General features: G+C 45.9%; 1 long non-coding RNA gene across 1 annotated transcript; it reads left to right on the plus strand.

The window, feature by feature from the left end:
- Nucleotides 1–12,701: 12,701 nt before the first annotated feature.
- LOC123133308 (uncharacterized) lies at nt 12,702–13,434 on the plus strand. Its single transcript, XR_006465221.1, has 3 exons — nt 12,702–12,842; nt 13,014–13,074; nt 13,196–13,434. It is a non-coding gene; the product is annotated as an uncharacterized lncRNA (long non-coding RNA).
- The last annotated feature ends 232 nt before the right edge of the window (nt 13,435–13,666 follow it).

Consider the following 13,666-nt stretch of genomic DNA (forward strand, 5'->3'; position numbering starts at 1 on the left):
ACCGTAGGCCCGTCGTCTCTCCCGATAACCTCAACCGGAACAAGAGGAGGAGGGGTCGCCGAGGCCACTTGCCCCGAACCCCCAGACAGGATCGGACCATCGTCCTGCAGCTTAGCCACCTCACCGCAAACCGAGGGAGACGAGACCATGATCTCCAGCCTCGCAGCCACACCAAAACCCTCCACTCTCGGGTCCTCAAAGTCCAACTCAGGTAAAGAGTGCTCAAAATCCTCCAGAGACTCCACCCGCTCGCTCCATAATCTCGGAGGCGCAGAAACGGGCTCAATGGAACCAAATCTCAAAGTAGTCGACGGCACAGAAACACTAGGCGCCGTCCCACCTCCTATCGCCTGAGCAGTCGGCCCCGGTCCCTTAGCCATCTCGCGCCCAGGATCAGCGGCCGGATTCTCCTTACCTACCGTACCATCATCACCCTCGCTCATATCTTCACCAGTGGCAGCAGGTGCCTCAGCAAAGAGGCTGTCATCCTCAAACTCAATCTCAAGGTTGTAGACCTGACCTCAAAAAGCCCGCTTAACCACGTCCGGCACGAAATCAATGTCCAAAATACTGACCAATAAGCGAGCAACCCCATGAGCTCGAGTGAAAGCCATATCCACTCGTTCGGTCTTTCCCACCATGATACCCAGACTAGCAACGACCCTGGCATCCTGCAGTAGTGCGGAAGGAGCTCCCGAAAAGCACAACCATGCCTGGGTGAGAGGTTTACCCTGGGGCTCAATCAACTTCCACTCCTGGAACTCAAGGATGCCCTCCGTACCTGATACCTTACACATCCCAAAGCTCAGCAACCTCTGTAAATCCTCCACAGTCGGGAACTGAACCCTGAATAAGTTAGCCTCCAGACTGACAAGCTCCCAGTGGAAGTCTCCTGGTGCCAGCTCCCGGAGCCGCTGAATAATCTGGGCCTCAGATACTTGACCTCTAGTCACTTTAACCATCCCAGTTGTCATACTGTGCACCTCCTGAGGAACCTCCCTCTCAATCGGCGACTCAAAGAACGTGAGCTCAGAGCAGAACACTCCGTATGTCATAAGACTCGGTGTCTGCTCCCGCAAAAGCGGACACGCCCCTGACTCATGGGCTGGCTTACCACAAGTATCACATAAACTGGCCACACACTCAGCAATAAAATGGCCCTTATCACCACAACGGTAACATAGCATTCATTCCTTCTTTCTTGCAAACTTTACCGCCCTGTCCATCTCAGACCTATCAGATGCCTCCACCGACATAGGCTCGACCATAGCATTATCAGGTACCACCACATCCGCCAGTGCCGTCACCACCTCCATAGCCTGGCAAGACAGCTCTGTCTCCTCAGTAGCTCCGCCAACCGCCATCTCATCAACGACAACATGATGCTGCCTAGGACGATAACGTCCCCCTCGGCCACCTCGGCCACCACGATTACCACGGAAACCACCTCGGTTGCGATTGGCCGGTCCAGATGCCCCTTCGACGAAACCACCCGTTGGCCCCAAAAAAGGTCTCTCGGCCGATCCATCGCTCTGCCATGCATACCCCCGGCCACCACCTATGGACGAGGATCCCCGATGCTGCCCATCACCATAAGCATTGATCCCATCGTCACCCCATTGACCACAAGGCAATGATGAGTCATTCCCCCTAGTCGAGGCTTGCGGCAATTGCGCCTGCTTCAGCACCGGCGCCGTCGAGTTCTGCGCCTGCCGAGCCACAAAATGCGGAGGTCTAGCTTGAGGAATGTTAGCCGACGGGCAAGGATCTTGGGAGAAGGAATGTTAGCCGACCATTTTTTTGCCATGTCTCTAGTTCTTTTAAGCTTGAGGGAAAGACAGCCCACGGTAGCAAGATTATGGTGAGTGTTTCCGACACTATTCCAGTTGGTAGAGATCTTCTGGCGGAAGCAGGGGTTTGCGAGCAAGGAGTTGTTCAGCCTAAAGCTAGTAGATTTGGGAATAGACATCGAAGCGGTCAGCTTAAGTGGTACGTGGTCAGAGGTAGTCCTAGTTAGAGGGGAGAGGGCACTGTCAGGGAAGTTTTGAGCCCACGCAACGTTCACAAGGGCACGGTCCAGCCGCACGAGGATGGCACTTTGTTGTTGGTTAGACCACGTAAAACGTCGGTCAAGAAGAGGTAGATCTTGTAGTTGCAAAGTATGGATGGCCGAAGAGAACAGCAGGGCGTCGTTCATGTTGAAAATGTTATTGGATTTGTCTGATGGGCGAAGAGTAGTGTTGAAATCTCCTATGATAGTCCAAGGGCCAGAAATTTGAGGTTCCAGATCCAACAAGGACTGAAGAAAGGCGGGCTTGGAGGGGGGATCGCAGGGGCCATAGACGTTTGAGACAACGACAGTGAAATCATCAGTAGAAGATTCGAACCAGCAGGTTAGGCAAAAGCAAAACTGGTTTTTCAGGACTTTTGTGCAGCGAAAAACGCTGTCATCCCAGGCGGTAAGGATACCTCCAGAGGCACCAAGAGAGGGCAGAAATTCAAAGGTCCTAAGGTTCTGGGGTAGAAACGAGATAGCTTTGAAAAGAGGGATATCAATAAGCTTAGTTTCTTGGCAGCAGATGATCGAAGAGGATGAAGCGCAAAGCACGGCTTTAACATCAGTACATTTAGCGGGCCTCCCCAGACCCCTCACATTCCAGGAGGAAAGAATAAGATCTTTAATCATTAAAAAAGGGAGGGCGCCAGAGAGAAAGCTGAGGTAAAGAGGAAAGACACTAACAATAACAGTGGTACAGTCGGATACATTGGAGCGGGTAAGCAAATAAGAGTTCGGAACAGACAGCAACGGAGGAAATACATCGCAGCTCGCCTTACATAACACAGAGAACGAACTAGAGAAAGCTAAAACCATAGGGGGGGGGGGGGGGGGGCTAGAGAGGCGCGTCCTGCAGATTAAACCGCAACTAAAAATGCCACAGGAGCTGGGGTTAGGGCAGGATCAGGCGCCAAGGGCATGCAGGCATCAGTAGGTTGTCACACATCGCTGTCGGAGGCCACCTTGTTCAGGTTGATTTCAGAGATCCCACAAGCCACGGCAAGCTGCAGCGCATCTTTACGCGGCAGGGGTGGCGCGTCCTCGGTAGCCAGCTCCAGGAGTTCAGTGGAAGGGAGGACCGGAGGAGTAGCCCAAGGTTGGGGGCACTCTTCTGAGTACCCTCCATCTTCATCTTCTTGCGGAACGACGCCTTCTCCAGCATGGTGAGGCGTGAGGGGGCCTCGGTCAGCTGGATACGAGCACTCCGGCGAGAGTACACGATCGTGGGCGGGCCAGCACGGGGAGGGAGGTTGGGGATGACAGCCGGTGGAGCAGGGGTGGCCCGAGTAGGAGACTCAAGGGCGTTGACGACGGTTTTGGAACGTTCTGTATGTTTTCTAAGCAAGTGCGATGTTTACATCACAGTTTTTGTCTAGAATAAATATCTTATTGGGGGTCTTTAGACAAATTGGCCACACAAGTTTTTTCACGAACCTTGTGTCATATGTACTACATCACACATATTCCACCCTAGCTTATGCAATTTTTTCTCGGGTGGGGGGCGCATAGTGCCACTGGCAAAGGTGACTCCAGTTGTCTCACTTGAGGCCTACATTACACCTGCCTCAGTTGACTATATATATTTAGTCTCTCTCATGAACACGACATGAAAATGTTCAGTATTTAAAGACAACACGAAAAACCCATTTTCATGTTAAGTTCATGAGATTGAGAGATTAAATGTCAAGACAAATAAATGTTCTGTGTTTCTAGACATCAAGATGAAAATGTTCAGTATTTGAAGATATCAAGACACTCCCGTTGTAGTTTAGGAGTGCATAAAAGACAAATACATAGTATTGTTGACAGTATCAAGACTAACAACAGTATCAAGACTAACAACAGTAAGACTAACAACAGTATTGTTGACAGTTAACAACTTCGTATGAATAAACCTTCACATAAATCTGCTGAACTATTCACTCATCATTTCTGTACTCGAGTCTGGATGAAGGTATCAGCCAAGTCCCTGAAAGTAACTGGCTTTGAACTATTTTGACTGGTGGATTCATCTCAGGGGCATGGCCAAGGTGGCGTTTGTGAATGCTGCCTTGAAAGGTTTGGCCTTGTCAATGATGGAAGACAAGCTAGCACTTGGAGTCGAGGGTGAACTTTAAAAGCTGGATCCAACTGACCTCTAGGAAATTGCAGACAAAGTACAAGTCACAAAGGCATTAACGCAGTGCTCGGCATCATCAAACTAACATAGAATCAACGGAACATGTCGAGCCTCACACTAGACCATGTATGCCAGAAGGCCGAACTAACTTGCCCCTCATATCGAGTACCTGCACCTTTGTCAGATCATGAGCCTCAACTCGCCGATATCCGCTTCATTGGGATTCTCTTCCATTTGAGAAGAGAGGATGTGTCGAATGTTCATTGTTGCTTGTGATTTGTGAGGCTAGAGACTATGTCCTCATGTTGAGCATGGGCACATGTTAGGCATGCCAAGTTAGTCATGCAACCATTGTGATTGTTAATACCTTGCATATGACCTACTCTTAGTCATTATCATTGGTGACTAGAGTGAGTGTTAGAGAGTTGACCAAAGATCATATACATGGGTGAATGTGTTCACCATCCCGAGACCTACTATTCACAAACTATCCTCAAACAACTGTATTACTCCCTCAATCATCTAAAAAGTTGAGATTTCATATGGGGAGAACACAAAAACTAGAATGATTCAATAGTACAAAGCACTACTAATCTGCTATATAAACATCGAATGCCAACGTCCTCCCTTTTTAGCACTTTCAGACTGCGTTGGCTGATACATAGGCCGCTTTATAGACACTGGAGCCATCCTTTCCTCTATATGGACATGGTTGGAGTCCGTCTTAACCCTGGCCAGGTAAAGATCAATAATTAAGTTCATATGTACTATCTACAGTAATGTTTAGACCCACCTCTTCACTTTGATAAATCTGTTATGCTCATCCTGACAAGCGGCCAACAAGATGATGTTGCTCCTATCCTGTGATGTTCGGTGATGTCCCTGCTAGAGTTTTCTTACCACCCAGCAAGGTAAGAAGGGGCGGCCACAGGCGTATTAGGATTTATAGGTCATGAAACATCCATCTATCGGAGGAAAACAACACGATTGAGCCTAACCAGACACTAATTGAACAGCATGACAAGACGCCATCTGTACTAGCGCCCAGACCGGGACGCAGTTAGCAATAGAGTCTAACCTAGACGTTGTTATTCCTAGATTCCTTCCTATTTTTACAATTTCCACTGGCCCGTTACTAGTTTCAGAATTACAGAATTATAATTTGCCACTAATTAAAAAATCGGTGTGAAAAGGTGTGAAACAATTGTTTGTAGAGCTTCGAAGGCCGGGCCAGCCCATTAGTCCCAGTTCAGTCCAGAACCGGGACCCATGGGGGCATTGGACCCGGTTCATGAGCCCCGGGGACGGGCCGGGCCACGTGGGCCATTGGTCCCGGTTCGTCTGGACCTTTTGGTCCCCGTTGGTGGGACGAACCGGGACCAATGGGCCTCGCTCCTGGCCCACCACCATTGGTCCCGGTAGGTGGCTTGAACCGGGACCAAAGGCTTCCCTTTAGTCCCGGTTCATGCCACCAACCAGGACTAAAGGGTTGGTCCTCGTTGCGGTCAGAGTTTAGTCCCACCTCGCCAACCGAAGGGCGCTCACACCGGTTTATAAGCCCCTCCCTCTCTGCCTTGTTGAACTCCTCTCAAAGTGAAAATAGATGCCCTTATACAGGGAATTTGACCTAAATTCATACTGAATTTCTCTGAAGTTCATAGAAATTTATTATGAATTTAGTTTGAATTCTCTCTATAGGCGCATCTGTGCTCATTTTTTAGTAAAGTTAATCACAAACTTGTGATTCACACAAATTTCAAAGAATTCAAATTTTAACTATTCGTGCCACCAACCGGTTCATGCCACCAACCGGGACCAATGATATGCCTATATATACCATGCCAAAATGAAAGAGAGGCGCAATGTTCATCTGCATGTTGCTTAGCTTCAGGCCAACGTGCAGGTGAGCACTGCGCTTCTCCCTTCATCGTCTCTATACTCAGGGCTTATAAACTCTTTTACCGATTCATGCGACGAACCGGTACTAAAAGGTCGCCTTAAAACCTGCACCAAATAAAATGCCTTTGTAATAGCCTTAGAACTGGTACTGAAGGAATCAACTAAAAAGCCTTTATAAACCTCTAGTATTATTGAAACTAAAATTATATAGAATTTTGTTACAAACTTTAATAGCAAAAAGAATTATCATAAAAGAAAATAAATAAGTAATTAGAATTCTGTTCAAAACATTAAAAGAAAAAAGAATTATCACAAAAGAAAATAAATAAGTAATTAGAATTTTGTTACAAACTTTAATAGCAAAAAGAATTATCATAAAAGAAAATAAATAAGTAATTAGAATTTTGTTACAAACTTTAATAGCAAAAAGAATTATCATAAAAGAAAATAAATAAGTAATTCGAATTTTGTTACAAACTTTAATAGCAAAAAGAATTATCATAAAAGAAAAAATGGGAAAATATAAAAAAATTGCCACCTACTGGGCCACCACGGCCTGAATACGACTAGAAACCTTATTGGGCCAGGATTCAGGCCCGCAGAAGGCCCGACAGGCCCACGGGCATAGCAGTCGAGATTAGGCCCAGAGGCCTACGGTTGAGAGGAGCTCAACGAAGCTGGCGGGGCAGGGCTTATAAACCAGTAGTGCCGCTCCTCGGCTAGCGAGGTGGGACTAAACATCCCACCGCACCGCGGCTTTGGCAGCATCACATTGGTCCCGGTTGGTGCCACGAACCGGGACCAATGCACACCTTTGGTCTCGGCTCGTGGCATCGACCGGTACCAATGCCCCCCTTTAGTCCCGGTTGGTGTCACCAACCGGGACCAAAGCCCTCTGCTTCCCGCCCTTTGGGCTGCTGAAAAGACACCTTTGGTCCCGGTTGGTGCCACCAACCGGGACTAAAGGGTGCATTGGTCCCGGTTGGTGCCCTGAACCGGGACCAATGCTCTGCCTATATAAGCGGCACTGGCGAAAATTTGGGTCAGTTCGTTCTTCCCCGCCGCCCGACGCCGCCAGGCTGCCCGTCTGTCTCCGCCTCACCGTCGCCGTCGTTGCCCCGCGCCGTCCCGCGCCGGCCCGATCGACGCCGTCGCCCCCCCCCCCTGCACCCCTGCCTGTCGCCGCGCCGCGCCGCCCCGGCCCTGCCTGTCGCCGCGCCGCACCTCGCCGTCGCCGTCACCGTCCCCGACACCGTCGCCGTGAGCAACTCATTTAATTTGATGTTAGTAGTAGTTAATTGAGTTAGATTTTGTTAGATTTTTTTTAGTTCATAGATTTTTTTGTTAGATGTGTAGTAATTTAGATGTGTAGTTCATAGATTTTTCTGTTAGATTTTTTTTCATATTGTGTAATTAATTTGTTCATATTGTGTTAGATTTTTTTATGATTTTTTCTGTTGTAATTTAGATGTCAAATTTTTATGATTTTTTTCTGTTGTAATTTAGATTTCAAATTCTTTTTCATATTGTGTAAGTAATTTAGATGTCAAATTTTTATGATTTTTTTCTGTTCATAAATTTTTTATGATTTTTTTCTGTTGTAATTTTCTTCATAGAATTTTAATGATTTTTTTGTTCATAGTATTTTCTTTGTCAATTTATTGTGTATGTATAGGAAAATTGTGAATGATATAAGTCATTTATGAATATGTTCATATTTAGAATAGAAGAAAAAGGAAAAAAATTAGAAGAGAAAGTGTTTAATATAATTAGTTAGAAAAATAATAGAACTATAGTTAAACTAGTTTATTTTTAGTAAGTACTACTTTATTTTATTTATAGTAAGTGCTTCATATATAGTTGAACTAGCTAGTTGATTTAATAAACTACTTTATTTAACTATATATAGAAGTAGTTTCCGTATCGACGTCGGTGATGCCTATCCCGCATCCTCGTCGTCGTCGACTCGACGCCGGGCTGGTATTGGGAGGTGCTACCTTCCGGGGGACGTAGCTGTTGACCCGATTCTTGTTTGGTGGCGGTCGCATGGGCCAGTGACGGTGTCGAGGTTTCCGGACACCGCAGAGATGGTACGTCACCGTGTCAGCGAGGAGGACGAGCAGTTCCGTCGCTACATGGTTGCATTGGAGGGTAGGTTCGACAATACCTGGCAGGTTCTTCAGGGATCTCACTGGAGCTATGATTCTGTGATGGTTCCTTATCTTTGGGTGTCCACCGCCCGCGATGATACCCGTCGGGCGCTACGGTTCTAGCTGTATTAGTGATGCTATATATATGATAGTATTCGAGGAGTATTAGTGATAATATTTGACGATGTACAGACACAAGAGATGATGTACTTTTGCTTATAATTGAATGCATGCTAATTTGAATACTACTTTATTTTATGATTTGGTTTTGCTTATTATATGCTCATATTGGAAAAGTACTCCTACTTTGAATGCTAAAATTGGAGAGCACACTATGGAGAAATCTAGGAGCCCCCTCCATCATCCACTCCGTCGTGGGGGTAGCTTCTCCTCATTCCTGTGTGCTAGACAATTTGGTGTAATAATGCACTCGGGAATGAAAGGAGGAGCTACGTACCATCACCGATAGTCAACCCGTGGTTAATAATAATTATGAAACATAGGCCGGAAATGTCGTACTCGGACGACGAAAACTGTCCGGGGGAGTGCGACTGGTGCGACGACGACCGAGGTATGTGCGACAGGTTCATTGAGCTGGACGAAGATCGGCGCTTCAGCATTAAGCTCGAGGAGACCTTCGATGTTCATACGGTACGCAACGATGACAATAGTTTTTTCGTAATTAAGCATGAATTTAACTATTTTAACGTGTATTTTTCATCTTTTCCAATTCGACTAGCTTATCTCATGCTATGCAAGACGCTATGTCTTGGAGAGGATGGGTTTTGAAGACCATGAAAGTATGAAAACCAAAAAAAATTCTCCTAAGGACTCATCATGGTGTGGATTTTCAAATAAAGTTGTACAATACTGAGAATGTAACCCATTTTGGTTGCAAAAATGGGGAAGCACTTTGCAAGATGTACGGTTTTGATGAGGGTATGCTTGTCACCATGGATCTTGGTGATCCTACAATTGAGCAAGACAGACCTTCGATTTGGGTCCTTGTAGATACACCTTCAATTCTTCTCCATGTGAGCTTAACATAGTTATTAAGTAATTTATATTGTTTATTTCAAAATAGTTGACAGCTTATTTTCATTCTTCAAAGAATGTGCGGAAGATGGCAGACAAAACCCATTACACCGATGGCTCCGAATTAACTTATAGGGAGAAAAATCATCTGATCGCATTTTGTACTGATCTTGAGAATTACAATGTCTACAATCGAACTCCGCAATATTATGGTCAATACGTGCCACTAGTGCACGTGTTGAACTACGGTAACTACCATGGAGATACCCCGGTAAGATTTTTTACTATTACGACATCTGCATCTTTTTGCACACTTCTAAAACTAGTACATCATTGCTTACTACGAAGTTATTACTATGTTTTTCAGCAGATAATCCCGAATGATTGTGTGCCTCATCTGATGTATACGCATGGTAGCCTTCATGTTTTGAACATACAACCAGGTCTTCCTACGAATCTCAACTGTCCATACCGGGTTTCTAAAAGAAGTGGAGACATGACAATCAAAGAATAAAAGAATGTATGGACAGTCGTAAGGAGCTTCTTGGAAGCAAAAGGCAGCGATGCGCAAGAATTGGAGACAGGGTGATCTCCATTCTTCATAATGGAGAGTCAGGGTCTATATTGTTTTATGCTATTTTACCTTAAGGGTGTTTAGGTCCTACCTGATACTGATGATCATGTGCTAAGAACAATTATGTAGGGTTGGTTCGATGACTATGAGGATGATGATCGTATGACTTATTATTAATAACGAGTAGAAGTTGTATGATGATGCATGATTAGTAGGACTTGTTATTATATATGATGATGTATGATGCGAGCATGCATGAGTTATTATATTAGCGGGTGAAATAAACATAAAGCAGCGTTAGTAAACCAAGAACGAAGATATAAAAGAGGACACATCTCTCTATTAGCTAGCAAATAACAACCTAAAAATAACCCTCAAAACCCCTAAAGCAGCCACTTTTTTTTTAAAAAAAGAAAAATATCAGCTCCAGCCAGCTGCTGATGCGTGGATGCCTTTTGGTCCCGGTTGGTGCCATCAACCGGGACCAAAGGCCCCCTGCCTGGGCTCGGCGCACCGGCCACGTGGAGGCCCATCTGTCCCGGTTCGTGTTAGAACCGGGACTAAAGGGGGAGGTATTAGTAACGACCCATTAGTCCCGGTTCATGAACCGGGACTAAAGGCCCTTACGAACCGGGACAAATGCCCCCTTTTCTATTAGTGTTCTCATCAGGCCCACACAAAAATTACAGAAGGCAATTAATTACCCACAAATATCTCATTTGGTTTATTAAAATGAACAGTTATTTCTTCATCGATCATTCAGACTGCGATATTCATGTGTTCGTCTCCTCAATGGATTGAATATAATTACCTATGTTTAGGGGAACAAAAAAAGATTGTACTTCACGTATGAAGATGGATTCCAGCAAACAAAACCCAAATGTTAAAAATATGATGTCAGATTTTTAAGGATTCTGAGCCAACACTTTCACGCATGTCGGATCCCAAGTTCAAATCCCAAAGCATTCGCTCCAAACACATTCTATGAGCAAACTACGAGATGACGACAGTAATTCGTTCGCTCAGATGGAAATATGAGAGACCACGCTCGAGAATGACAATTCGCACCTTTTTCCGTTGATGTCGTATATGGCGATTCTCTTTGGCCAACATGGCAAATCCTGAGCAGGGCAATTTTCACAATTTTCTTTTTTCATGTTGTAATCATGCAAAATCACAAAAAACACGTGGCAATTACTCTGTTGCAACATGACAAATTTCTAGCAATCTATTTTATACAACATGACATATTTATATGTTTTTGCATGGCAATCCTGGAGCGTTCGTTGGTAGTGATATTTTCAGCGAAAGGAAAAGTTCGTTTGTTCTAACCTGGCTGGGGGAAAGATAGTTTGACGCGTGGGGTCTCATCTAGTTTATATATTTTTGCATCGCAATCCTGGAGCGTTCGTTGGTAGTGATATTTTTAGCGAACGGAAAACTTCGTTAGTTCTAACCTGGCTGGGGGAACGATAGTTTGACGCGCGGGGTCTCATCTAGTTTATATGTTTTTGCATGGCAGTCCTGGAGCGTTCGTTGGTAGTGATATTTTTAGCGAACGGAAAAGTTCGTTTGTTCTAACCTGGCTGGGGGAACAATAGTTTGACGGGCGGGGTCTCATCTAGTTTATATGTTTTTGCATCGCAATCCTGGAGCGTTCGTTGGTAGTGATATTTTTAGCGAACGGAAAAGTTCGTTTGTTCTAACCTGGCTGGGGGAACGATAGTTTGACGCGCGGGGTCTCATCTAGTTTGTATGTTTTTGCATGGCAATCCTGGAGCGTTCGTTGGTAGTGATATTTTTAGGAACGGAAAAGTTCGTTTGTTCTAACCTGGCTGGGGGAACGATAGTTTGACGCGCGGGGTCTCATCTAGTTTATATGTTTTTCATGGCAGTCCTGGAGCGTTCGTTGGTAGTGATATTTTTAGTGAACGGAAATGTTCGTTTGTTCTAACCTGGCTGGGGGAACGATAGTTTGACGCGCGGGGTCTCATCTAGTTTATATGTTTTTGCATGGCAATCCTGGAGCGTTCGTTGGTAGTGATATTTTTAGCGAACGGAAAAGTTCGTTTGTGCTAACCTGGCTGGGGGAACGATAGTTTGTCCGGGTGACCTCCGTAACGTCAACACGTCATTGGGGTTTAAACAAAAGTCTGATACGCATCATCTACTACCACTATAAAAAGAAGAAAGGGGCAGATCCAAACAATCACACCCATCCATCATCAAGATCTAATTGCCCCTAATTCTCCGGTGTTTAACGCTACCAACCACGTATTAAGCTAATCCATCGATCGCTAACCTGCCCCGCAGTTAAAAAACAAACCAGTTGCCCCGCACGACCGCACGACCACCTCCTCCTGCGCCGTTTGCCTCCCCCATGACCTCCTCCTCCTGCGACATTCGCCTCCCGCAGCTGCGCCCTTCTCGCAGCCTCGTGCCGCCGTTAGCCATAGGAGCCGCCCCACTGCGCCCTTTGCCGCCTGCCGCGGCCGCGCCCTTTGCTGCCGCCTCGCGCCGTCGAAGCCACGGGATTCGTGGGTCGCCGCCTCCCCATTGCTAGAGGTGCCGCCGGCTGTCCCATCAATCAAGGGGATGAGCACGACATGGCTTCAGACGAGGGCTGCTAAATCGGCGCTGAGCCACTCAATGATCTCCTGCTGGAAACAGAGAGAAGAGGACGTGGAGAAGAATAGGACGGATCTGATCCCGCGGCCGCGCAATGAGCTTTCAGGATGAGAGCGGCGGGGAGGAGGGCGGTGGGGGGCTGATCGGCGTCGGACTTGCGAAAGCCTTTCCAACACACGGGGATGTCCCCAATGGGTGGGGACACAGTGGACCGCCTCGGCTCCTCCGCCTACATGCTCCGCGACAGCTCCATCTCCACCTTGCTCTGCACCTTCGTTGTCGCGCTTGGCCCCATACAGTTCAGCTTCACGTCCAGTTACTCCTTGCCCACTCATCGCCTTTGCCATTGGGCAAATCGCCGAGTTCATCGGTCCTAAAGGGGTGATATTTGAATTCCCTTTGACCCATGTTTGGTCCTATATTTGTGCAATTTTACTGTTAAATGTACGGAGTATTAGTTCATGGATCTGCTCGTGGTTGATTCTCTGATGGAATTACATTCAGTCGTGCACTCACTGACTGACGATGCTCTCTTTTCTATTGGTCCTGCAGTCTCTCATGATCGCCGCAGTTCCCAAACATCATTGGGTGGCTTGCAATATCATTTGCAAATGTAAGGTTTCTTAATTTACGCCTGTTATTTTTACTGATGCTTCCTTCTAAATTGTTCCACGCGGGATTGTTCTGAATTGAACAAATGTTATTTTAACTTCCTCCTGAATTATGCTATGCAGGACTCCGTAGTTTTGTTCATGGGCCGATTGTTGGAAGGGTTTGGGATTGGTGTGATTCCTACACAGTCTGTATCCCTATTCTCCTAACCTTGTACAAATTCACTCCAGAGTTCAAACATGAATGATAATGCGTTTGCTTTCTTACTGTTGTGTTGTTGCTATGGCCTATGATATGATTGTTTCCCCTAGCGTAATCATAATCCTACAATATTTCTATCTGTCCGGTCTTTGTATAGGAAAGAACAAGAACACCAAAATAATATCTAGACCAAAGGAACTTAATTAGCCTATAAGAAGAACTAAAAATGCCGACATTCTGTAATTTGAGAAATATCATATATTACAGCGGTCGGGGTGCAGATAAGTGTGGTTAGAAGTTCGAACAACGAGATCCAGATCAAGTGCCTGATGCCACGCTTCTCCCTGTGAGATTTATCTATTTTTCCTTTATAGATGATGCATATATTTGTA

Source organism: Triticum aestivum, chromosome 6B, assembly GCF_018294505.1.
Source record: "Triticum aestivum cultivar Chinese Spring chromosome 6B, IWGSC CS RefSeq v2.1, whole genome shotgun sequence".
NCBI classification, from domain to species: Eukaryota; Viridiplantae; Streptophyta; class Magnoliopsida; order Poales; family Poaceae; genus Triticum; species Triticum aestivum.